Consider the following 24,380-nt stretch of genomic DNA (forward strand, 5'->3'; position numbering starts at 1 on the left):
GTTCTGCATGACATGACATGAAATAACAGAACGTTACACGATGGGTTATGACACAGGGAAGTAAGATGCGAGTTAATATTATGCATTACATATTTATTCCTTTCCCTAAATGGTTGGATCGGGGCATATGATGAGCTGTGAGTGGTCTCTTCTATACTGGCTTTCTACAATAGCCATCGTTAAAGTATCTGAGCATCCACCAGTGGATAATTAAGCCTCTATTGACAGATGAAATCCTTGAATCTTTCAATAAGCACATATCGTTCTCTATATTTAAGTAGCAGTATTCATTTGAAGAGCATGGGAGCAGTGACTCTCTAAGTATGAAGCATAAACAGGCAATAAGAAGTGGTAAAACTACTCAAATGATGCATCCTTATCCTCTAAATGGAAGGAAGCTGATTTTGTAAAACTCTTTATTGCATTCACAACAAAGCAGGGGATATCCTGTATCACAGCGCATGTGCTTCTTGAACATCCTTTCTGGTAGCAAATGATGTTCAGGGAGCGCGGTTTGCTATCAGAGAGCTATTTACGATGGCCAAGATAGAAGGGCACTGAATAAATATCTGCAACTCTCAGGAACTGAAACATGATGGTGAAATAGATGGAAAGAAATATCTCAAATAAGCAGAGGGCCAGAACCCCCTCACCAAAGGTGACTGCAAACTCAATAGCTTTTTCTTCTGGTTTTATTCAAAGCTGTGAAGCAATGGGATAATCCAGATTAATTATATACTGTTTGTTACACAAAACTCTATTTTGATTAAACTAATTCCTGGAATGATAAATATAGGCTCTTCAGCAAAGGATAAAGACCGCACTGTACTGTACTCACAATGTCGGGAGAGGTGGATTTGCCTTATCAGATGTTGTTAAACATGCTCGAAAAGAACTTCTTGGCCATCAAGAAGTGATAAAAACATGGTTCATTTTGGCACCTTCCATGCACTTGCTAACACCAGGGAGCACAATCCCACCTTGCTTTCAGTTGCACCCTGCACGGTAGAAGAGGTACAAGCAAGGGACATGGTGTGTGGCTGCAGCAGTGACCGCTGAGTCTTCCTGCAGAGGCTCACAGCATCCTCAGCATCCAGCCTGAATAAAGGGGCAAATCCCCACCAATTTCATTTCACTTCTTTCCCCTTGTGCAGGCCTTACAGATAACTATATTGATGTCAGTGGCAGGTATAGACCGGCTGGCATTTGCTGAACCTACACTGGCTCAGTGAAGCTTGGCAGGCTCAATTAGGTGGTGGTATAAAAAGGGAATGGGGCCGTTTGCTTTGATGAAAGCAAAGCCGAGCTGCTGCGGCTGGAAACTCACGTTTTCCTTGTCGTGCCCGACAGAGTGCATTTGCTCAGGAAAAGTTGCGATTCCTGTTAGATTACTGGTTGGCATTTGACTGTAATTCATAGAGCAGCAAAGGCTACAGAAGGTCTAGTTAGGAAAAATGCTGCTGAGCAGTGTGTAATAGCTGCTGGGGCTGTGTTTGAGTTAATCCACTGCCATCTTTCTTTATCTTGGTCAGACACCACATTCATGTTTCCACCAAAGCAGCAAAGTGACTTTTCATTATGCAAACTGCTGTTGCTTCTTGGGCTGGGAAGCCCTCAAAGAGGGTAGGGAGAGGGTCTCTTTCTCTGTCCGTGAGCTAAAATAGGACAAGGCTCCAAACAATTAACTGAGAATTAGGAACAGGCTGTTGTACAGGAGGTGAACCTTGGATTCGCTGCGGAATTATGGCAAGCTGCTTCATTGTCTGCGTTTGTGGTTTTCCCTTTACTTGACCTGTGCTGGCCCCAGTTCAGGAAAGAATCACTGTTTGGAAAAGTGCTTATTGGACTCCATGTGAACGTTTCAGTGCTTTCCTGAACCGGTCCTGGCGATACTGCAGCACTGGCGCTGCGGATGGCAAAGGCACATTTCTCACTGATGATCATGGGCTGATGCCAGGGCTCAAACGGCAGCTGGGAAGTGCTCAGGTAGAACTTTTTTGTTCTTTTTTAACTGAAAATTAATTGTGTCTCATTCTTCTTCATGGAAAGCATCTATGTTGAAAGTAATTCAGCTGAAAATCATGCGACTTTGGTGCAAACTTTTCAGTTAACCACCAGATTTTCTCACCTGTCGGAAACACTATTGCGATCTCAAGTATGTGTCCAAAAAGATAATTATTTTACGTAAATATTGCTAGATATTTAGGTAAAAAGGCATATTATAGATTTCTAATATATGTTATATACCAATATATAATATATATTATATATGTAACGAATATATAATTATATAGCATGTATTAAAACTACATTATATATATTTGTACATCTTTTTCACGTATGATTTATGTAATGAAAGATAAAATATATTTAGTTGTATAAATTATTTCTCATAGGGTGATGCTCTAATAATATAACACAAAGTGCTATATTGTTCTATAGAAATGCGTAATTAATTATATATGGGATTAAATTAGGGATTCAGGAGAAAAAAGTTTTCTTCCTTTGAAATGGAGACTATTTGAATGCTGGGGTGAACAAAGGCCCCTCCTAATGCCTCCTCCTGCCACTTCTGTCAGTGGCAAAGTGCTGCTCAGGAATTCATTCTCTGTTACTAACCATCAGACTTTACCTGCTTTTTTTGGCTACTTGATTTCTTCTTCCTACATTAACAGCCTTGCTGCCTGTTTCGAACTGCTTTGGGGCCTTGCTCCTATGAAAGATGTTGCGATTAACCCATCTCACACTGGAGAAGTGTGGTTTGGTTGCATTCACTTTATTAAGCGGGGGATACGTCACTAAGGGTTTGCGTTGCTCTTGTTCAATGCAAGTTGATAAGAACCAGATATTTGAAGGAATGGAGAAAAGTAGATTAAAGATTTCCTGTCCCCTCATGGTTAGCTTTCTCTTAGATGAGATGAAGACTCTGTGAGCGGGCACAAGCGGGTGATACAATCGGTTCTCTACCAGTAAGCTGACAGTATCGGCGGTCTGAATCTGAGCATCTTTCGATAATGATTTCCTTGTGAGAAGAATTCGCATATACGTATTTCTTCCTCTGGGGCATGCATGCTGTTTCCTTAGCAATGAACTGTGGATTATGGTGCAGCTCTGCTGGGTCAGTTGTCAAAGTAGAGTAATTCACCTAAGCATTATTTCTGAGGGGTGCACTAGTATTTTTGAGGCAGGATGCTCTCTGAAAGGGGGTGCACCCGAAGTTTTAATCTCCGAGCACAAAACTTGCCTCAGATATGAGCAGCAGGTAGATGAACGGGAAACAAATAGATTGCTGAAGAAAAAGGCAAACTGCACTTTGCCCAGATGATGCACTTGAGTGGTGAACCTGATAGTCATGCAGAGATTTCAACTTGTGCTGGTGCTGCACCGTGGTACCCTGACCCTTTAGAACCTCAACCCCCAGACCTGCAGGGGACCATGTGCGTTGTCCCAGCAGCAAGTGCCTTGCTGCTGATGTCATCTGTTTCAGAGTTTAGTTCCCCTGCAAAAGGTTTCTCTGAAGTAACTTTTCATTACAAAGGGTGGCCATTAAAGAAAACAGAAGAAACAAAACCCAGCAAAATCAAGAAAAACCACCTGAAAACAGGGAGAACTGTGATTCTCCATGAATCTTCTTCAGCCCATACTTTTTATAAGTATTTAATAGGATACCTTGTAGGAATAGACAGCAGGAGATGCCTGCAATAACTTAGAGGGCAGCTTTTTCCTGTCACTTCTTTTACAGCACGGCCCACTAGTCTTCCTACGAGATATTGCTTGCACAGTATCACCATTTCTCTTTGGATAATCAGTATAGGTTGGTAATAATGCATAGCAACATACAATTAAAAATTAATAGTGAAATGATTACATTATTCTCTTGTAGCAGAACCCCCTCCACCTTCCAACAAAGGCCTTGAAAGCACTTTGGCTGTTTCCCAAAATAGCTGATTAATACCTTGCCTAGCGCTACTCCCATGATGCACACGTGCTATTGCCAGGCAGGAATTGCTACTGTCCATCCAGGAACGGGGCAGGTGTCAGGGAAGGCTTTGCTCAGCATCCACCAGCGCACCGTGCCTGGAAAACCTGCTTCAATGGCAACAGCATGGCCAGCCAGTGTTTGATACTATTGGGATCATCCGTGGCATTTGCAACTGCAAGACAAGGCGTTGGGAAGTCTGGAGAGAGGGGATTTGCTTTCCTCACTGCCAAAACAAAGGCTTTGCAATGTTACATATATTATTCTGATCACAAAAGTATCTTGCATTAGGGCTTTCAGCGTGAAATAATTGACCTTGACATAGCTTTCAGCTGAGGGCACGTAACTCTTATCGCAGTGACTTATCTTGAAGGAAAGCGTGCAACTGCAAGGAATATTTACTTACCATCTCCTCTTTCCTTTTTCTGTGCTCTGCAAGGACAAGTAGGCAGAAGCGTAGTGAGGGATGGAAGGCATTTTATGTGGATGAACACATGAAGAGGTGATTATGCATTGCTAAAAGTCTAATCCTTGGATAAACTACAGTTTGCTATTAATTCTTTGGACTTGCTTAGCTGCTACTTAACATTTCCATGACTTAACAATTATATTCTTGAGCTAAGAGTAACTTTCCAACCAAATGTGTAGGGATTAGAAACATTGATAATTACATTAATTAATATTAATGGCAGTGACAATATTTGTAGTCATATGACAAACACGAGGAAAGCAGGGCTTTAATTTTATCAATTAATTCTCTTTCTAATTGCTTTCACCATTCAATCGTCAGAACGTGTTCCACTTGCAGCAAGAGTGTGTCAAGGAGGAAAAGGGAAGTTAAGGGGGAGATGTGTGCTTGTGTATGGCATCGTCTGTTACCCAGGCATACGTTTAGCCTTGGCTGTGGGCTTTCCATTTTCTCCTGTCTATTTATTATAACTGCCAATCATATGAGTAATGGGTTCAGTCTCAGTTAAGATGGGTTAGTAGGCAGAGGCAGTCAGGAGTACAGGATGCCACTTACTGAGGAGCTCTCCATGTTATCAGTGTCCCTCTTCCCCCACCTTGCCATAGGTGCAGGACGAGCAGAGGACAGCAAGCCAAGCAGACCTTGGAAAAGAGAGCTCAGTGTGTGTATCTATACAGACTACTCAGATTTGTTTAATACATCTGGTTGGATCAAAGCTGTCTCTAGAGGAAGGCAGAGAGCTGCAGTCCATTGGCCTTAATCCTTCCCTGTGCTCCCATATCTTTATACTGCTCCACCAGCTCAACACTGCCATAAACCCAACCTAATCCACCCTAACACTCCCTGGTGTGAGGAGAATCCCTCACCAGGTCCCTCACTGAGCATCACAGCTGCCACAGAGGCTTCTTGGCACCAGTCAGGAGGTGAAACCCTCCCTGCAGATGTGTCCAGCTCAGGGAAGAGCCAGGAGATGATGCTCTTGCTTGGTGTCTCAATAGGCTGGGGGTGTGCAAAACCCAGCCATAGGGACGGGAGCATCCATTGGGGAAAAAACCCCACATATCCATAAAGTTTTCTGCATGAAAATCTTCATGTCCTGAAACCACTTTCCTCAGGGAGATTTCAGCCTATAAAGAAGCCTTAAAGTGTTGAAGTTTCCCTCTGCACAGAGCCTTCACCACATAACAATCCAAGAGGCCAATAAAGCAAATAATGCCTATCTCCTGGGGCAGTAAAAATGAATGCCACCAGCTAAGAACTGTGCCTTCGATGGCTCTACAGGCAGACACCAACAATCCCTACAGCTGCTAATCTGCTTGCATGGCTTTACGTTTGCTGCTCCCCAGTCAGTGCCCGGGTGCTGTGGGTAATATTTCGGCATCTGCTTTTCTTCTCAGTTCATCCCTCCTCTGGTCCTCCTTAGGATCGCATCCCTATAACACTGACAATCCCACCCAACGCTGCACAGGATGAAGGGAGCTGTCACCCAGTACATGCTGGTTCATTTGCCTTTTGGCTTTGCCAGCTAAACTGGGACAAGTTGCTGTCTGCTAACCCCAGCTACATGGGTATTGGGGGAACATGTCCTGGGGACTTCCTTATCCCCATCCCAGTGAATCTGGGGGATACTCATTGATGAGGATTGGGGAAAACCCCCAGATTTCTGCTTCTTGTTGGCTGGATGCTCTGCCCATTCCATTCTCCCTGCTTGCTGACATCCAAAGCTGCTCCCAGCACATTTGCATCTACGCATATTTTTAGGCTAAAACCAGGCAGCATGATTCTATCTTGTTGTGCAAGACTATCAAAAGGCATTCAGGACAGATTCGGGTCTTTTGTGTGGGTATAAACGTTGCTGCTTCTCCATATCCCCATCAGGGGACAGAGCTCAGAATGAGTCCTTTTGTGTTTGTTTCCACTACACCGGGATGGACCTGTGAGCCTTTGCTTTTCCCCATCAGGAAGCAGAGATTTAACGTATTGAACGCACCAGAATTGCTTAATGAGTGCTCAGTGAATATTAATAAAAGTTTGGACGTGACTCAGGCTACAATGGATGAGAAGTTTGAAAGCTTTGGTTCAAGATTACAGGAGGCTGTGAGAAAATATGGTCTCCAGCAGCTAGCATATAGTGCAGATATTTCACTATCCAGGGATCTCTAATTACTAATAATGTACAGGAACAGTATGATATGTCCTTACAATCGCAGAATCCTTTTCAAAGATAATCTTTAATAGTTTATTTGACAACCTGTAAAATTATAGAAAATTATTAGGCTGGGGAATTACAAAAATCCCCATGGCACAGTCAAACAATAAAATTATAATTACCTGTGGGTAATTGAAATTTAACTGTTTTTTTATTGTATATTACACATCAATAGCAACATAAGTTCAAGAGTGTCCCCCTCCCCTCCCTTTTCTTTTCCTTACAGAAGCGGGGAAAATGGACAACCCTGCTGGTAGCTTGTGAGCCCTTGTCACAGAACAGAGCTTGAACAATTTCGATTAAAGCAGTACGTTCGAGACTGTCATTAGACCTGCATTAAATTACATATCTGGAATGTTAAAAATAAAGAGTACTGAAGCTTATTCACAGCTGCCGGTGGTAAAGTACGGAGTCAAGGTTTTGATTATCTTTAAAGTTCTTATTTTTCCCTTTTCTAAAACTTATTGTTTCATCAAACAAATATCTAGCACATTTAAGAACAGTATGAGCACATGAGCAGAATTGCTTAAGATGGATAAAGCATTAGCGTGTTTCCATTCTGTGCTCGGTAGTATTGTTTAGTACTAACAATGGTAATTTATCAATTATACAAGAGGGAACAAAGCACTCTGAGCTCCAGAACTACCTATTACAAGGCCCAAAGCTTGAGACCCCTTCCAGACCTCGGGAGGCATCATTTAACGTGAGCGCTTGCATTACCAGGCTTTGCCTTGTCCTCTCTCGGTGACCCCACGGCAGCTGCTCAGTACTCAGCACCACGGCACATCAAGAATTCCATGGCTTTTTTTTCCTAAACCAGGAAAATCATAACCTTTTTTCTTCTTTCCTTCTGAACCAGGGCTCCTGATAATGAGGCGTGACTGTTCCCTACCCCTCCTGGCTGCAGCCTGCTCTTCTTGTCTAGGAGGTGAGACCATCCAGTCCCCTCTTGCTGTGTCACTTGGGATGGCATTAGAGATTTTTAGAACAAGCCTAAGGACAAACCCCAACCTTTCTGGATGCAGCATAAACCCCAAAATACGGTATGTTGGATAATTCATTGTCTATATGACAGCCTTTGTTACATACTACTGAGATGCGCGATGATGGTGTTTGCTTCTGTACAAGGATCAGGCTGGCTACTCCTATTTGATTCTGTAAAGTGCTTTGTGATCATGATGTGAATGTAAGTGCACAAGTTAAAATAGCTCTGCTTTATTAGGAGTTTCAATTAAAGTGTTTAATAGACAGATTTTATCATGAGAGAGGCAACACAAAGGCTGAGTACAACATAATGGCAAGGCAGGTATTGTTATGATTATTATTACTATTATTTATGTATAATCATTGAAGTATTAACTAAAAACTGGGAAATCAAGTCCCTGAACCCTGGAGAACTCACAATAACAGCTTTTTTTTGGGCCAGGCAAAGCATCTCTGCTTTGTGGCACAAGTAATGGCACATACAGCCCGGTCTGGAAATCTGTGACCCTGAATGGGTTTTCCCATTTCCAAAGATCAAAAGTGGCAGAAATTCAGTTGGATCCACCATTGCCTGCCTCTTACTCCTTCCATCGCCTTTTCTTCTCTGCCCGTTGGTGTAAGGGCCATCCCTGCACGTTAGAGCTGTTTACTCTGTGTCTGTTTACCCAGCAGAGCAGCTGGAAAGTTCTCATCAAAGTGGTATTTGAAGGCCTTTACCAGGAACCCGAGAGGTATTTTGCCTTCCTCCTTGTGTTTTGGCCTCCTAAAATCTAAAGTGGAGCATTTGTATTAGAGTTAAACCAAGAATAAATCTTTCAGAAGGAGAAACCCCAAGAGGGACTATATCATCAAAGCAGTTAATGGTCAGAGCTACAGCAGAGCCCAGCAGCGGCTGGCCCAAAATCACGGCCCTTATGCCAAATAGCCATGACCTTCTATAACACAGTAAGGAGACTTAGCTGAGAGACTTTTGTTTTGCTCTAGCTGTTTCCTAATCTTGACCCTTGACCAACACCTGAAGGCCATAGGAAAGTTTTCCTCCATCCTTATCTGAGCTCTCATTCTCTGGCAGATTCCAGCTGCTGAGCTCAAAAAGACAAGCTGGAGAGCGGTTGTCCACTAGGATTTATATATATGGGATGCTTGGAAGCTAAATCTTCCAACCACTAACATGCACCACACTGTAAGACAAAGAGCAGGAGATAAATTTTCCTGCCTTTGAAATTTCTGCTCGTGTCACTCACCGAGGCTAATTTTTACCATTGTGACTCCAGTGAGAAGAGCTATCCTGACGTGAGTGTCTTACTCTGCGCTGTGATGCCGGGATGAAGTGAGAGCTAAGGATGAGCAATTGTAGCACTGCCAGGATTCAAGCCAGGTCAGATTTGTCATTTGCTAAAAGTCCCTATTTTTTAACGTAGAAATCAGGGAAAATACATTGATGCAACATGTGGAGAAGGACAAGAGGGTCAGTATTTGCCCCTATAAATATGATTCAAATAGACCCAAGCCTCATGGTAATGGGAAAACATTTCCAAGTGAAAACAGAAGCTTTTAGGGATAGCCATTGATACTGAGTGCAACATAATGGGAGGGTCCGAAATCAGGAAGCTCCTTAGGGAAATCATCATTAATGGTCCTCATTTTGCTCCCATCTGTAGGGTGTTTGAGCTCACAAGTGTTTAGGTAAAGAAGGCTGCAAGCTTCCAAACGAGGTTTGGCTGTTTTTCCTTCTCATGGATGAGGTTAGAAGGTTAATAAAAGAGTTAATCCTGGTCTGCCCTGCAAAATGGAACAGCTCACATATGTGAGACTTCAAAAGGCTTTGGAGTGTGTGTGTATGGGTGGTGTTATTTCCTGACAGTACTGTCCCAAGAAGACAGGAGCTAGTTTTTGGAAGAGGAGTTTGGCCTTTAAGTAAATCAGCTGGAGTGAAAATAAAAAGGTGAATATTAAAATGGTTTTGAGAGTAAACCCTAATTCAGTTGACTTAAACTTTCAAATACGTTAAGTTTGAAGGGCAAAAAAGAAATAGTCAATTTAGGGAACATTAAGCTAAAGCATCTCTCCTCAAATTGGGAAAACAGAAAGGATAATAGTGAGAAATGCAATACAGATTTACTAACTGGTTTGGTGGACCTGGAAATGTTTTGTGTTGCTTTCGCTCTTGCCATTTCTAACCACAGAAGGGACAGGCCCTGTGGGTATGGCGAGGGGTTGGACACTCCTGTTTCTGGCCTCCACGTTATGCCCAGCCGATTACAGCACCAAGCAGTTATTTATAAGGAGAGCTGGGTGTCCATTTGCTTTCCAGCACGGAGGCAATGCCTATTGCACAACACACAAAATCACCTCAGGCCCCTTTAGGTTCTTCTGGAGAAATATATACTACAGTCTGGGTTACTTATATGCCTCCACGACATGATATTCTCCTGCACAGATGAGGGTCCACACTAAGGAACAGTGTAAATGTTATAGTCGATATCCCTTGGCAGAGAAACTGCACTGCAATTTCTTCTTTCTTCTTTCCTTCCTTCTGCACAAGGCTCCTGTGCTAGCAGCTAACCATCTCCTATAAGGAAATGGCATTCTGTTAGAGTTATATAGTGTATCATATTAAATTTTATAACAGTGCTTGGTGTTTTCAGAAGACTTGGGGGGGAACAGCATCAATCAAGGAACCACGTTTGATAGACTTGGAAGGGGCCTCCTGGGTCATTTTGTCCAAGACCTCTATGAAACAGGAAGGCTTCTGCAAAAGACCTTTCCCATAAATGTATCTAACCTTTCCTTAAAGACGCTGAGTGATTGTGCCATAAATACCTCAAGCAGGTAAACTAGTCTGATTGACCTTACGATCAAAAAGTGGCTCCTAATACTGTATATAAGGTACAATTTTCCATTCCTTCAGCTGTAGCTAAGCAAGAAAAAAGGCCAAATACACAGTAATGGGCAACAACACAGACTGTGCAAACAGTTTTGCTTTCACTTTACTGCCATCCCCTACCATAAATCTGGATGTACCACTGATACTTGGTTTCCCAATGTAGTGTCTGCGATCCTTGTGGTATCTATCTCACTTTGTCTCTGCCTTTTGGAGAGCCAGCGCTACAGAGTGTAGAAGTAACAAAGATGTACGAGCAGCACTTCCCGATTCAGAAAGCCATTCAAAACCCTATGCCATGTAGTTAAAGTATTTATTTCTATTTTCTACTTATTAGAATTTGTGAGCTGTTTCTCATCAGGACCATGGGAGCCGGGGGAAGCACAGGCCTTTCTATGTCTCCATCAAGAGTGTCAAAGAATAATTTTCATTCTCTCCCAACAATTGTGCATACAGAAAAATAAATACCTGGTAGTTCAGCTGTTTGTGGTTGCAGAAGTAATGCACTGTGCACTGGTTGTGGCCCCATCCTGCTCTGCTGCCTTTCTCTCAGTGAATATTTGAAGTGTCATTCTGTGTAGATGTGTTATTAAATCACAGACACATTCAGTTCTGAGAGCTGCCTCAGCTGCACATAAACTATCTTTGCCTTACCTTTTTCTGCCTTTTCTGATGGTGAGAGAGCTGAAGGCTATTCTCTCTCCTGCCTGTTTCTGTCAGGTGCATGGTACTTATGGAAAGGGGTTGTCTCATGGTGTCCACCTCACCTGGATCACCATTACCTAATTCATTCTGGATACAGGAGAATGTTAGACACCTTTCAGTGCATCCTTGCAGCTCCCAGGGAAAAGCAAGTCTTAAAGGCTGAATATGCCACCGTGGTGCTGCTGTCAGCTGTAGGAATGAACAATCATCTTATAGTCACACAACAGGTTTTGCTGTCACCAGCCACTTGCTGAACATACAGCATCACACCTAAATGAGACACTGAATAGGTCTAGTGAAAGCCTGTGAAAAGGCTTGGGACAAATGCTATTTTAAGGGATCCCCAGCAGGCCCAGCTGGCCAGCCTGCTTTACTACATAAGCTCCTAACAACACTGTTCACAACCTGACCCAGAGAAGCATATTGCAGAGTTGGCTGAGGAACACTCTAGAGGAATTTCTTCTTCAGAAGACCCGAGAAAGAAGTTTGACAAGGTTGAGCTGTCCTGAGCTCGGTTTCAATGACCATCCAGTGTTCTAGGGTAGATCAGGCTGTCTTCCTGTTTTGTTTCCTGGGCCAGGAAAACTGGAGTCAGGTCCTAAAAGCAAAAGACACAAAAAAGTAAGGTAGTTTTGACAGAACACGATGATCCTGGGTTTGAAGGCATGTTGGTGTCTCCGCATGGCCCTACCTACACTTCTGTGCTGTGCCTCCTTTATGCCTCATGCCTTCAGACTTGCTCTTACTTGTCCTTAGGTCAGTGTTGATCATTTCATAAAGATCTTTTCTATAAATGCCTTCTCTATACAATTAACTAAATGCCATCCTTTCTCTGATCTCCAGAGTTTTAAAGTATTTCCTTAGTATTTAATCACATAGCAATATGGGCTCGAATACACCGTGTCCTGTTGTTTAAGGGCAGAGGGTGGTGAGATCTTGACAACTCAATCTGATATTGTAAAATCACAAGGGAAATACCTATGCCAAGAAAAGGAGCACAAACACTAACAGACCTGCTGTTTATTGCTTATATTCTTTTCAGGCGTTGCTGTCTTCTCATTGAACCACCAAAGCAGGCTCCCTTCACCATAACAGCTCATCCTCACCCCTGTCCTGCCCTGAGCTCTGGCTGTTCCAGCAGCCCCTTCTCTGCTGAGACAATTTGAAGCCCACAGCATTTGGTTACACAGGATCCCAGGTACCGGACTCACATAACAAACTCAGGTTTCCTTCATGTTGACCTGCTTCAGTCCCCACATCCCGTTTTCCTCTTGGTGCTTCTCCATTCCCCAGATTGTAAATACCTAGAGAAACACAGGTTTGTTCTGTTCCATTGAAGGGGGAATGAAGACAAATGGAATAGTTTAGCTCTTTTATTGTTAGTATTATATTCTTTTTGAGGGAGGGTTTTTGTTTTAGCCCAGACGAGTTCTGACCTGTACCCGTGCTGTTAGGTACTGCTGGAAACAAAACAGTGCATTCGCATCAGGTGCTCCTAAACAAAACATAATGACAAATATCATAGAGATTTTCTGATCCTGTTCAGTGCACAAATGCCAATCAGAAGCAAATATGGGGCTGCATCTTGCAATCCATTTGGATATTTACAACAGAACATGGCATATCATTTAATTTAAATTTGCAGCATGCTCAGTGTAATTAATGCTGTGCAGTGCCTAGAAAATCCTGATTTCTTAATGTGATACAATGCATGCATGCTGAGACCTTTTTTTTTTTTAAACTACTGTATCATTTTGGAACATTAATGGGGAGGCACAACCATTAACCAGGAAAAAGAGCTTTGCTCACTTGCTCTTTGTGAAACTTCCATGCAGCTCCCCAAAATACGATGCAAAGTACAGGTTTGTTTTATAAGAGGGGTGGGGGGGAGTCAGAGATTTAATTTTCCCTCGACACAGCATGATGCCTGAATAGCCAGGCAGCTATTCCTAAATTATGTGCATTTCATTCCTAGGAGCTGTGAGCATTTTGAATGGGCTGTTGTTAAATACAGTACACAAGCATAAATACTCAAGGGAACAGCTAGCTGAGATTTTGGCATGAGCAGAAATCTGTTATCTATCATGGAAGTATCTGAGCACGTAATAATAATGCATATTGATTTGTCAGGAGTGCTAAGAGAGGGGTTTGGTATTCTGGGATGAGAACTGCTAAACTTGGGAACATCTTGTGTGATTATAATAAGCCGTGGTATTTGTGTGCCGTGGTTCTGGCAGGGACAAAACTACTCACATGTAATCTTTAGACCTGAGAGACTGGCCTGGCTCTCAGTTTTGGAACTGAACCTAAGAGACTCAATGCATGATAAAGACATATAGATATATAAAATACATAAATATAATACATAAATGAAGCATGGGGAGTTTACAGCTGTATCTAGATAGGTAACAAAAAAGCAGTGTGCTTGGCAAGAAGGGTGAGGGCCAAAAGCCCTTGAACATCAGGAGCTTTGCGGCCATGACTTCAGTGAGCTTAGCTATTAGTTTCCTACTTTATCAAGCAGGTCTGATTTGAATTGTGCAAAAAGAAGAGAAAAGGATTCACAACCCCTACCACTTTGCAGGGCATCAGTTTCTACCGGAACACACTATAAAAGCTCTGTTTATAGACTTGTTGATAGCAAAGCAAATTTTTCAGGTCCTCTAAATAAATCTGTTCCTAAATATAATGCTTCAACTTCTATATTCTCATCTGACACCTGACAATTCAACCTTAAGAGTAATTGGTCCTGTCTTTGAACCTCTGCAAATACTGTATGAGGAGGGTGGACAATTCATTGATTTAGATTGATTTTTGCAAGAAGCATATGAGACAGATACAGTACCAGGTGTCACACGCTGTATATATTACACTCCTCGAGACCATCCACAGGCACTGAGGCAGGGTTCAAGAGTATGCCTAGGTAATGTTGAGCCAGTGCTTGCAAACGAAGCCATCCTGCTGCATGATACCTCACTGAGTGACTACCTGAGAGAGAGACATCAACCAGAAACAACTGAATTGGCCAAGTTTGAATTTCAGGGTGAGATGACATGGCTTTTCTGTTGGGAAGCAGCCCAAGCTATATGCAGGAACCCAAGGGTTATTCTAGGGCAGGTTGGTCAACCTACTGAGCTCTTCCTATTGATGAGCCTTAAGAAGGGGCTGGAGGAATGAACAGCTATTGAAATGGATGGTCAGGTGTTTTCATGCCTGTAAGTATGTTTTTCAGTGCTGCGGTTAGTTGAGAACCTTAGAAGCCAGGGCAGTGGATTTGCTGGGAGTGAAAACATTTGTGAACTGGCTGTTTGGTTTGTGACAAAAATTGTCATTGATATTAATAGCTCTGAGCCCCAGGAAAGCCCTAAAAACCCCTAGGGAAATAGCAGAACAAAAGGGAACAGAAACAAGATGGTACTGAGGGTCTCATCACTGGGGAGGATGATTAAGATGTGAGACAGAGGGCTGTCCCACTTGTGTACCAGTTTGGCTAGGGAAATCACCCTCCTCCCGCTGCCCTGCTTCCCTCATCTATAATGAGGGAAGGAATAACTTTGCAGCACACTTTACACTGGCATTGCATGCTAACTTCATTACTGTTTGCAACAGCCTGTGCAATCCTCAGAGGAAAGGAATAATAACAAAGGCAAAAATCGAATGATAATTACCAAGCACACAGTTTTCATCTCTAATCTTCATTTCAGGATTCACTCTTTCTGGCGTCAATATTTTATAACGGAAGAATGAGATATGCAGAGTTTCTGTTTGATGGAAGTAAATTCAGATTTAATATTGCCGGGGAGCCGGGTGTTTAATGCACTGGAGCAGGCTACAGGCAGCCCCTCTGTTTGAGGCTCCTTTGTACCAGTTCAGGAGCATTCCTGTGACCAGGCAGAGAAATGGAAAGGGGCTGCTCTGAATTTTCAAGGAGTGTGTGTGGGGGGGAATGACAGCACTTTGTCATTTAGCTCTGTCACGATAATTGGGAGTGTCACACAATGAAACAACATGACACACTCCCAGTAAATGAAGAGTTTTCCAAGTGATGTACAGCCCCTGTCAGCTGCCAAAGCTTTTGTTTGGTCACAGAGTGAGGCACAAGAAAAACCACTCTGAAGAGGCACACTTATAAAGTTTCATAGATCATCGAATCACAGAATGGTTTGGGTTGGAAAGGACCTCAAGATCATCCAGTTCCGACCCCTCTGCCATGGGCAGGGACACCTCACACTAAACCATCTCACCCAAGGCTCTGTCCAGCCTGGCCTTGAACACTGCCAGGGATGGAGCATTCACAACACCTTTGTGCAACCCATTCCAGTGCCTCACCACCCTAACAGGAAAGAATTTCCTCCTTATATCCAATCTAAACTTCCCCTGTTTCAGTTTTAACCCATTACCCCTTGTCCTGTCACTACAGTCCCTAATGAAGAGTCCCTCCCCAGGATCCCTATAGCCCCCTTCGGATACTGGAAGGCTCCTCTGAGGTCTCTAAAGTTTGTTGTAAATTGGTTTCCTCTGTGTGTTTATCCAATTGGCTATACCCTATGAGCAGCAGGAAAACACCCTCTTATATCACACACTCAGCTTCCAACCTGCTGAGGACTTTCCACAAACTCTTTAGGAATTTCCCTTTTCGTTAAATTGGGTTGGCTCTCATTAATAAAAGAATGGTCTAATGGAAAAGAGTTTCTAAAATTATACTGTAACCTAGAATCGCAGGATTCAGCTTTCTGTGCCTGAAGAAAAAGATTCCGAGGCATTAAACTTACTTTATCAAGCATTGCACCTGACATGCTCTCATAAATTTTACATACATTTTAACTTATTTTAATATTATGCAGGCTTGGTTTAAAATATTCCCATGAAGTAACTAAAATGAAGCTGCTCAGCCATAAATTAGAGCTAAAAAAATACTTGTTCCCCCCCGCCCCATCAATATTTCTTTACTTAAAATCATGCCTTGTATGTAAGTTAAATTTTCCCCTCCTGAGACACTTTGTGTAGCTTAACAGACCTACCACAGAACCAGTGAGCTCTGTTTCTATAGGGTTAAATGCAGGCCCTTCACTGTTTCGAAGTGTCTCATCTAAAAGTACACAAGCAACCCTTCCAGGACAATACTTCAGCAAGGCCCAGGGCCCACAGCTGAAGTTGAACCATATTCTTATATATATAGGAGCAGCCCTGTGTTGGCTGGGCAGATGAAGGGATGGTGGGCAGCGCTGTGCGGATGCCTCTTGCAGCCCATCGTGGTCATAACACCTCAAGGATACCCCTTTGGTCATGACATCCCTTTGGCCAAGATCACCATCCAGCAGGTAACACCATCATTGACAACTCATCACAAAGCTCCATTTGTGTCCCCATTTCTGAAGCCATTTCAAAGGCCGAGCTAAATTACACAAACATTTGCCTATCTAGACATAACAGGACTGTTATGAAATACTGTCAGCTTGTTGCCATTTAGCCTGAACACACGCTGCATGTGTCTGTCGGGCCATACTTGGGCAGCTCTGTAGCACGCACCCTGTCCCAGACACTGCAGTGATTATGTCTGAATGCTCCTTATCTGATTGAAAAGCCGACAATGCCGCACATCTGTGCTCGCGAGGCTCTGCTGCCGCACTGCCACGCCAGTATTTATTTTGCTTCTCCAAGTTAGTTTTCCTTGAGAAGCAGCAGGGGCCTTCTTCAATGAACTGAAAAATGTGTATTGTATGAGGGTCTGTGGAGGGTTTGTGCTGGAGTTCAGTGGGCAAACGTGAGCTGGGGGATGACATTTCAGTTAAACATTTGGTTTACATCTTTATATGCCAAAAAAATTAATGTCTTGACTTCAGCAAACTGAATTCAGCACATTATAGTCCTTTCTTTTTTTTTTTTTTTTCTTTAAATGAAGTAATTATAGCCAAAACATGCTGTGGATATTTATTCTTCCTTCTCAAAGGTGGAGTTTTGCGCATGAACATTTGGGTTTCGGGGCTGAATTGTCAGTAGCTGCTCACTTGACACTTCCCCGTTAGTTTGCATTGGAAACCACCAGTAGTTTCTTTTCTTGTGTTTATTGTGTTACCCTCAGAGCTTTGATCAAGACATTTCGGATAACAGCAAATCTAGTGACATGCCTCTTTGGTAGTTTTGAAGCAGAAATGAAGAATGTGGTTTGTGTCAAAGGAACTGTGAAGACAGTTAAGGTAATTGGGAAGCGGAAGGGGCATGTATGGAAGTGCAGCTGAATGTCCTCTTCACATCTAATTGCATCAGGAATTCTACATTAACATGCAAGCCCTGTCCAAAGGGAAAAAAAAATAAAAAGCTTATTTTTAGGTAGAAGCCCTCAGTGGGCAGTAAATTACCCATAATATCCCCCAAACTAGCAATTAGCCCTGTTTGCTGACTACCTGAATTGTTTCACAGTAGTTCGGCACAGGCTTACCAGTTATCACCATACTTATCATCAGAGACGCAGCGTTTGGTTCCCGCAGCGCCACATACTCTGTGCCTAAGGTCAGCCATAATAACAAATATGTTTTATTTGCTTCTTTTGGCCCTTCAGAACTGTTTTCTCAAGCTTTAGTATATGAGGAGAGCTGATGCTGTCGTGCAGCTTAAATGGCAAGGACCTGAAAACAGGAAGCGATTCACAAGTGTGAGTATACTTTGGTATTAGTGAATGTGAGTGATTTCTGTCGATTCCCCTGTTAGCAGATAGCCTTAAGCATCTGCTCTGAGAGAAAAGAGCTTTCTACCAATTTCTAAGGTTTCCTCTTTAGAAGTTCTGACACTGGAAGATGTTTTTCAACACGAGCCTGTAACTGAGGAGTGTAAAACTGGAAAATATGGAAACAAAAACCTATGGAAATTCTTTCCTTAAGGCTTCTGAGCAGTTTTCATACCCCCAAATACAAATGCTTTGCCAAAATAGTAATTCAGGTTTGAAAACAAAAGCTATATTGCCTGCTTCAGCAGTAGAAATGATCGTGGGCCTATACACACGCACAAATACAAGCTCACATATCCTAACAGCATTGTTTTCCCAGAACAGGCCTTGGTTTTAAAGAGAGAAAACTGAGAGTGAATTAAGCATCTGAAATAGAACACAGAAATGTTTGGACCCGAAGCATTAAAGTTCTGATTTTCACACCTTTCTGAGTAATGTAACTTTACACATTATTTCTCAGGCAAAATCCAACTGAATTAACATACACCTACTATCACCATTTAAATCCCATTTTCCACACAAGTTCTGCATCCCATCGTACTGACATGGACCTGTAACTCTGCCTCTGATCTGGACTAGTGTCTGAGTCCATCAGGGAATGAAGAAGACAGAGCAGGAATTCATGCTGAAGAGGAGCATTTGACAACTGCTGCTCGTTTGCAAATGCACTCCAAGAAGCAGAAAATGGGAAGATTGCCTTTGTCTGGCTCTGGCTAAAACGCTTCAGCTTCTTGTTTCACAAGCAGGAACATCGGCTCTGTGAACAGACAAACTGCCTCCTCCGTGTAGCCAAGAGAGGCTCTCAAAAGAGCAAACCATCTGTTAAAGGGTAAGCCATCACTCTGACTCTTTTTGCTCTTGTAGGGACAGATTAATGTAAAGCACAGTGCATGGCTACAGGTTGGTAGAAGGAAACAGCCCTGAGCTGCCCTGCCACTTTATACCTACTGATGATGCTGGAAAACAAAGGCAAATGACACAGAGAAGACTAGGTGAAAGAATGATTCCCTTCTCAGTCAGCGTTTAAGCCAGGACACAGGGAAAAGAGTCATACTGATCAACTTTACCATGCTGAGAATTGCTCAAAATGACCCCAAAACTCCCTTGTTTCAGCAATAGATCCTCATGCAGGGATCCACAAGCAATGAGCTCCAGCTCAGTGAAGCAGTGACCCTACTGAGATGCAAGGTGTTTGGCCATCTCCATCAGGCACTCCAGGGGAAAAAGGGAAGCCTTGGTGGAGATAGTGCCAACCTTTTCCTAGGGAAAAATAAAAGTCTTTAGGTTGAATGTTAGTTCCACCCTTATTAAACCAGGCCTTGACTAAGAAAAATAGAAATAAGCTGACCATAAATTCACAGTCATCCCCGTTGTGAGCATGTACGTGCATACCTGGCCCAGGCAGGCAGAAGCAGATTGATTAAAACACAAAGTTCACCTTGTTTTCCGAGCTGAAAGCTCATGCTGTTTCTTGGCAGAACAGGCATGTCAGGCCTGTAATAACCACTTGCTACCTTGCTTCAATCAGCGTTAAAACCAGCACAATATTAACATCTTGGGGAAAATCCATCTGGAAACTGCTTTCTGGAGAGGGAAAAATGAAAGGGAGGGAACTGGATACCACACCCAGTGTTTGTTTGTGTCTTGATTTCATAGTGACTTTAAGGAACTTCAGACTTTTCCCTCTCCTCACCTGAAAAGGTTGATTTTCAAACATTTCCTGTTGAAGTGCAGAGCTGAATACTTGTTCAGAACGATGTGGCATAGAACAGCGGTTCTTCGGCTGAAAGAAGTAAATTACTTGGTTTGGAATAGGTCTGTGTTTGCTACTTGGTGTTACTCTGGAGGAGGCTTTTGTGTTCACATCTTTCCACGAATCCCCATGCTCAGTACAGTAAGGTGGCATTACCTGGGACCAAGCCAACCCAAAAGAGGCTGTTGGGCCATAAGAACCATGTGGTCAGAGCATCCTCACACTGCAATTTGGCGCAACCCCACACACTTGGATGTGGAAGAGAAGCTGGGTTTATGCCTTAGGGATTTGAGGTCAGAACACAAGAGCTGGGCTTTAAGAAGACTGTGTGTAAAATGGTTACTTTCTGCTGACATGGTAATACTGAAACTGACTTTTTCCTCTTGGTGTCCTGGTGTGAATATAGACTTGACTTTATTTGACGGCACCTCTTCTTTCTGTTGATACAGCTAACATTATAGCTTCAGGATTCAGGGGACACTTGTGATTGGCATGAAAAATTTTATGTAAATCCTGTTGTGGACAAGTTAATGCAATGCTAAGGGAGCCAAAGAAAGCCTTTGGTTACCATTTAATCTGATTTTTTTCACCCCCTTTTTCCCTGACGTGCTGTATTCCACCAATGATAAAGTTTGAAGACTACTAATGATGTGCAGCATACATGCTCTAAAATCCATGCACTCTGTGTGGCTGCATTACTGCATTACTCTGCATACTCCAGCGCATTTGGCTCTGGAGTAGTTTTAGATGGCATATTAGGACCAAGCTAGGCCATAGGTATGTATTCAGTGATGCTTAAATGTAATGTCCTGACCTTCCTACATCCCAGCCCGTAACTGTGTGGTATTCTGCCCTGCCAAAATTCTATTACCATGGGCTCCACTGGTATGAGAAAATAGACCCTTTTTGGCTTTGTGTCTCACTGGAAAATAAACCACTGGGGCTGGTTTGCCAGCCACCTCTTTGGGCCAGTTGGGTGCAGCTGCCTCACGGACCCAAATTTAAAGGGATTTGGGCAGGACTGATTTAGGTTCCATTTTTATTAGAGCTGTTGGGTAGGTACCAGGGTGGACAGTTGTCTTTACAAGGGTGAACATGTACTCCTAAAGGACCTAAGAGCATTGGCCAACTAAGTACTTAGCAGAGTGAGTAAATAGCTTATAATTAAGCCTTTAATTGAGAAGTCTGTATTTAAAAGAATAAAATCCTGCAGCTTCCATATGGAATATTACCTATGCATGTCAGGGGGCTGGGGTCGCATTCACTTTCTCCCACTGTTCTAAGAGCTGTTTTAATAGGTGGAGATATAACAAGTACAGTGCTTGATATGGTAAGCAAGTGAATCACAACACTTGATATATTTGCATGAAGACATCTGAACGACTAACACTAATAACTAACAGGTATGAAATTAAATGAAGAATTAAATGAATTAAAAATAAAATAAATAAAATAATAAATTAAAAGCTTAAATGAAGAAACTTTGCAAGTCACATTCATTCAACCAGGGAAAAGAAACAGTGCCAGGGAAGCAGTGTATCTGTGCATCACACTTTCTGTCCGCAGCACAGATGCTATGGTTTACCTTTGAACTACCTATGCGGGGAGGAAAAAGTTATCCTGCCTTCACAAATGAATTTGGGAATAATTATATCTAATGAAAAAAAAAACAACCCGACCAACAGACCCAAATTTAAATCACATCTGCTCATGGACACTGAATGGAAAGGGATGTGGGGTTTGTAACGGTGCTAATTCATTATAAATTAGTCCCATTTTTGATTGGCAACAGACACTGAACACAAACAGAATTACATTAAGGGCAACAAGAGTCCAGGCTAAAGACAAGAGTAAGGCAGCCAAACTTTTGGAAAGGCAACTAGAGGGGGGACAGATCATGCTGGGATCTGTTCAGCCCTGGTGAAAAGAACACTGTAAATGTTTATTTACTCAATAAAAGAACCAATATTACTTAAAAGCTCTGTCATGCAGTTCTCTCCTCAAACTGCTGAAGCCTGTCCCCAAGCTTCCTGCATTACTGTTGAATGCATGGAGTTGGGTCAGTGCTGCAATAGCAGAAAGAATCACATCATATATGGGACAGAGGTGGAAAACCCTCTGCAGGGGAAGGATGCCCACAGAAACTGCTACAGGGCCTTTCTCTGAGTGCCAAGATTATGGGCAGGGGTTTAGAACAGCATCGGCTGATAAGGCAAAAAGTATTTTGTTTTCAAGCCACACAATGATTAATAAATACATCTATTATATAAATGTCTGAATTGTGCTTCAGTGCAAACCCACATTAATATGATTGAGCTCAGTGGAGCATCAGTAGGACAAATAAGGGTTCAGGCAAGATCAGAGGCCAAGCACATTTAAAACCGAGGCTCCGTGAGGGATTTTTTCCATCACCCCAGTTTTGTACACCCAAAGAAGCCCACTGCTCTGGCTAGAACGAGAAGGGTTTCATCTCCTTTGGAGTGCTGGGGTAAACTGTCCTTGTACAAAATGCGTTCAGGGTCGAATTTTAGGCAATATTTTGTGCTGCAATAACCACACCATGACAGACAGACAACCTCTGCAGCAGATAAGAGGAAAAAAATCCTCTTCTGCAGGTCAGTACAAGGAAGGAGCCTGACAGAGCTATAAATACAGGCCCAGAAGTGTGGAATCTGCTGCATTAACTGCAGCCATCGGCTGTGTTTAGCTTTTCCCCCAACATTTCAGGTGTTTAGACAGAGAGGCAAATATATACATAGGGGAATCTCAGCTGCTCGTTGTGAAGTGATTCTGATAATTGCTGTGGAGTTTTTCAGACAGTTACTTTAAAAATACATAACTGATTAGAGGGAACTGAACTGGGTCCAATTTGTTACATGTCCAGCCTCCGGCTGAGAGGTAGAACCTGCTGAAAAGTGAGGGAAAAGGCTGATCCCTTTTCCATTTGCCACATACAGGCCAAAGAGATTCAGCAGGGCCAGATAAAGATTTTCACATAACAATTTGAATGTTTTAATCAAGAAAACCCCTGGTCACCAAGCAGCTGAAGTCAGACATTTACTTGATGCAGCTGATTTCCAGAGGTGTGTGAATATACTGTTGTGCCCAGTGAAGGCAGAGAGTGATGAGGAGTGCTCAGAGCACGGGACATGATAAAAAGAAGAAAGAACCCCTCATGATGGTCTTGGTGTGTGATATTTTTAAATCCCATCTCCAAGGGTGCCCTGGACAAGCTCTGCAGGGAGGGGGCTGGTGCTGAGATCTATGCACGCAATGGTTGGGTGACAGTGTGGTGAATGGCTGTCAGCAAGTGCAGTCTGGCTTTTCTTGGCTTTAAATGTAAACTCAAACTCTGAAATGGTGCATTTCCTGTAGCCAAAGGTTACCATTGGCTAGAAAGAGGTTTTGAGACTCTTATCTTAAAAGCAGTGTTTAACACCAGTGTTTTTACAGGATGGTGCTGGCTCTGTGGATGCAAGTGGAAAGTCTCTCGAGGCTCATCCAGCACTGGATTAGCTGAAGTCATGCCCAGGTCAGTGCAGCCAGGATGGTCCTGATAAGGCAAGAAAGGAATGAATGTGCAATGGGAGGGGAGTGACTGGTTGGTGATCTATTGCTAACCCAAAGAGTTTGCTGGCTCACCTTGCCAGCAAAAAAACAGAGCAGAAGAGACACGAAACTTTATCTAAAGAAATGTTAAAAAGAATCTTCTCCTAAATAAAATGAACTAATTAAAATCAACATTGTGGTTCTTTTTTTTTTTTTCAACCCAAGAAACAAAATTAAAGGCTTTTTTTCCTGAGTGTCACTTTGGAAAACAGGTTCTCAGCTTGGGGATGGAGAAAACCGAACCTCCATTCCGGAGGGTTCCACTGAGGCATCCGTGGCATAGGGTTGGGCCACGACGCTGGGGTCCAGAGACCCACAGTGAGCTCAGAGGCAGTTTGCAAACAGCCACGCCACTGCACAGAGGTCACTCACTACAGACACTCAGCTAATCCAGCTTCCAGGTTGGCCTGGAGTGAAGAAATGGTGCTACCACAGTCTGAAGTTGACAGCCCCTATGGCAAACCAGTTATCACATGCTTGAGTTACCAGCACAAGTGCTAGATTTAGAGTATTATGAAAATATCTGCATTCTGAAGTGCTGTGAATTATACCAAATAATTCTGAATATCTCTTTCGCTAACCTAATGAATCAAAGTGGAGCTTACCACATTATCAGCAATCACCACGGAGAAAATGGATTTCAGTGTACATAGTTTCTCTATAAATAGCACATACCCAGCACATTCTTTAAGTAAGTAGTGTCTGATTGCATAATAATAACAATAATAAAGAGTGAGGTGGCCAGCTTGCAAGCGGGCCTATTAAAGTATCAAGTGCACAAGGCTAGCGTGCTCCTAACTGGAGGGAAGGCAGCAGGGATGTATACAGCTCACCAGTGCACTCCTCTTCATGGCTTTTCCTACCACCAGCAAACCATGGAGCCTGGTGAGCCTCTCCCTGAATCCTTGCACGGAAACAGGCTCCTGGCAGAGCCAAGGATGTTGTGACTGCAGCACGGAGGCACAACTTAGTGGTTTGGGTGAAGTAACTCACATTGCGCATTATGACTTTGTGGGTAGGATTTTCAGTAGCTGGAAGGACCAGACCAGCCTCTTGCCACTGCT

General features: G+C 42.9%; 2 long non-coding RNA genes across 3 annotated transcripts; one reads left to right on the forward strand and one right to left on the reverse strand.

Annotated features, from left to right (window-relative positions):
* Positions 1-6,786: 6,786 nt before the first annotated feature.
* Positions 6,787-14,839, reverse strand: LOC136015865 (uncharacterized). 2 transcript variants are annotated; one of them, XR_010613382.1, is made up of 4 exons: positions 14,076-14,839; positions 12,442-12,534; positions 11,636-11,828; positions 6,787-10,213 (listed from the first exon to the last, which is right to left on the reverse strand). It is a non-coding gene; the product is annotated as an uncharacterized LOC136015865 (long non-coding RNA). The 2 variants fall into 2 exon arrangements; XR_010613381.1 differs by having other exon boundaries at positions 12,442-14,839.
* A 3,665-nt stretch (positions 14,840-18,504) lies between these two features.
* Positions 18,505-23,444, forward strand: LOC136015867 (uncharacterized). Its single transcript, XR_010613384.1, has 2 exons — positions 18,505-18,783; positions 23,161-23,444. It is a non-coding gene; the product is annotated as an uncharacterized LOC136015867 (long non-coding RNA).
* Positions 23,445-24,380: the final 936 nt, after the last annotated feature.

The sequence above is a fragment of the Lathamus discolor genome, chromosome 5, assembly GCF_037157495.1.
Source record: "Lathamus discolor isolate bLatDis1 chromosome 5, bLatDis1.hap1, whole genome shotgun sequence".
Taxonomy (NCBI): Eukaryota; Metazoa; Chordata; class Aves; order Psittaciformes; family Psittacidae; genus Lathamus; species Lathamus discolor.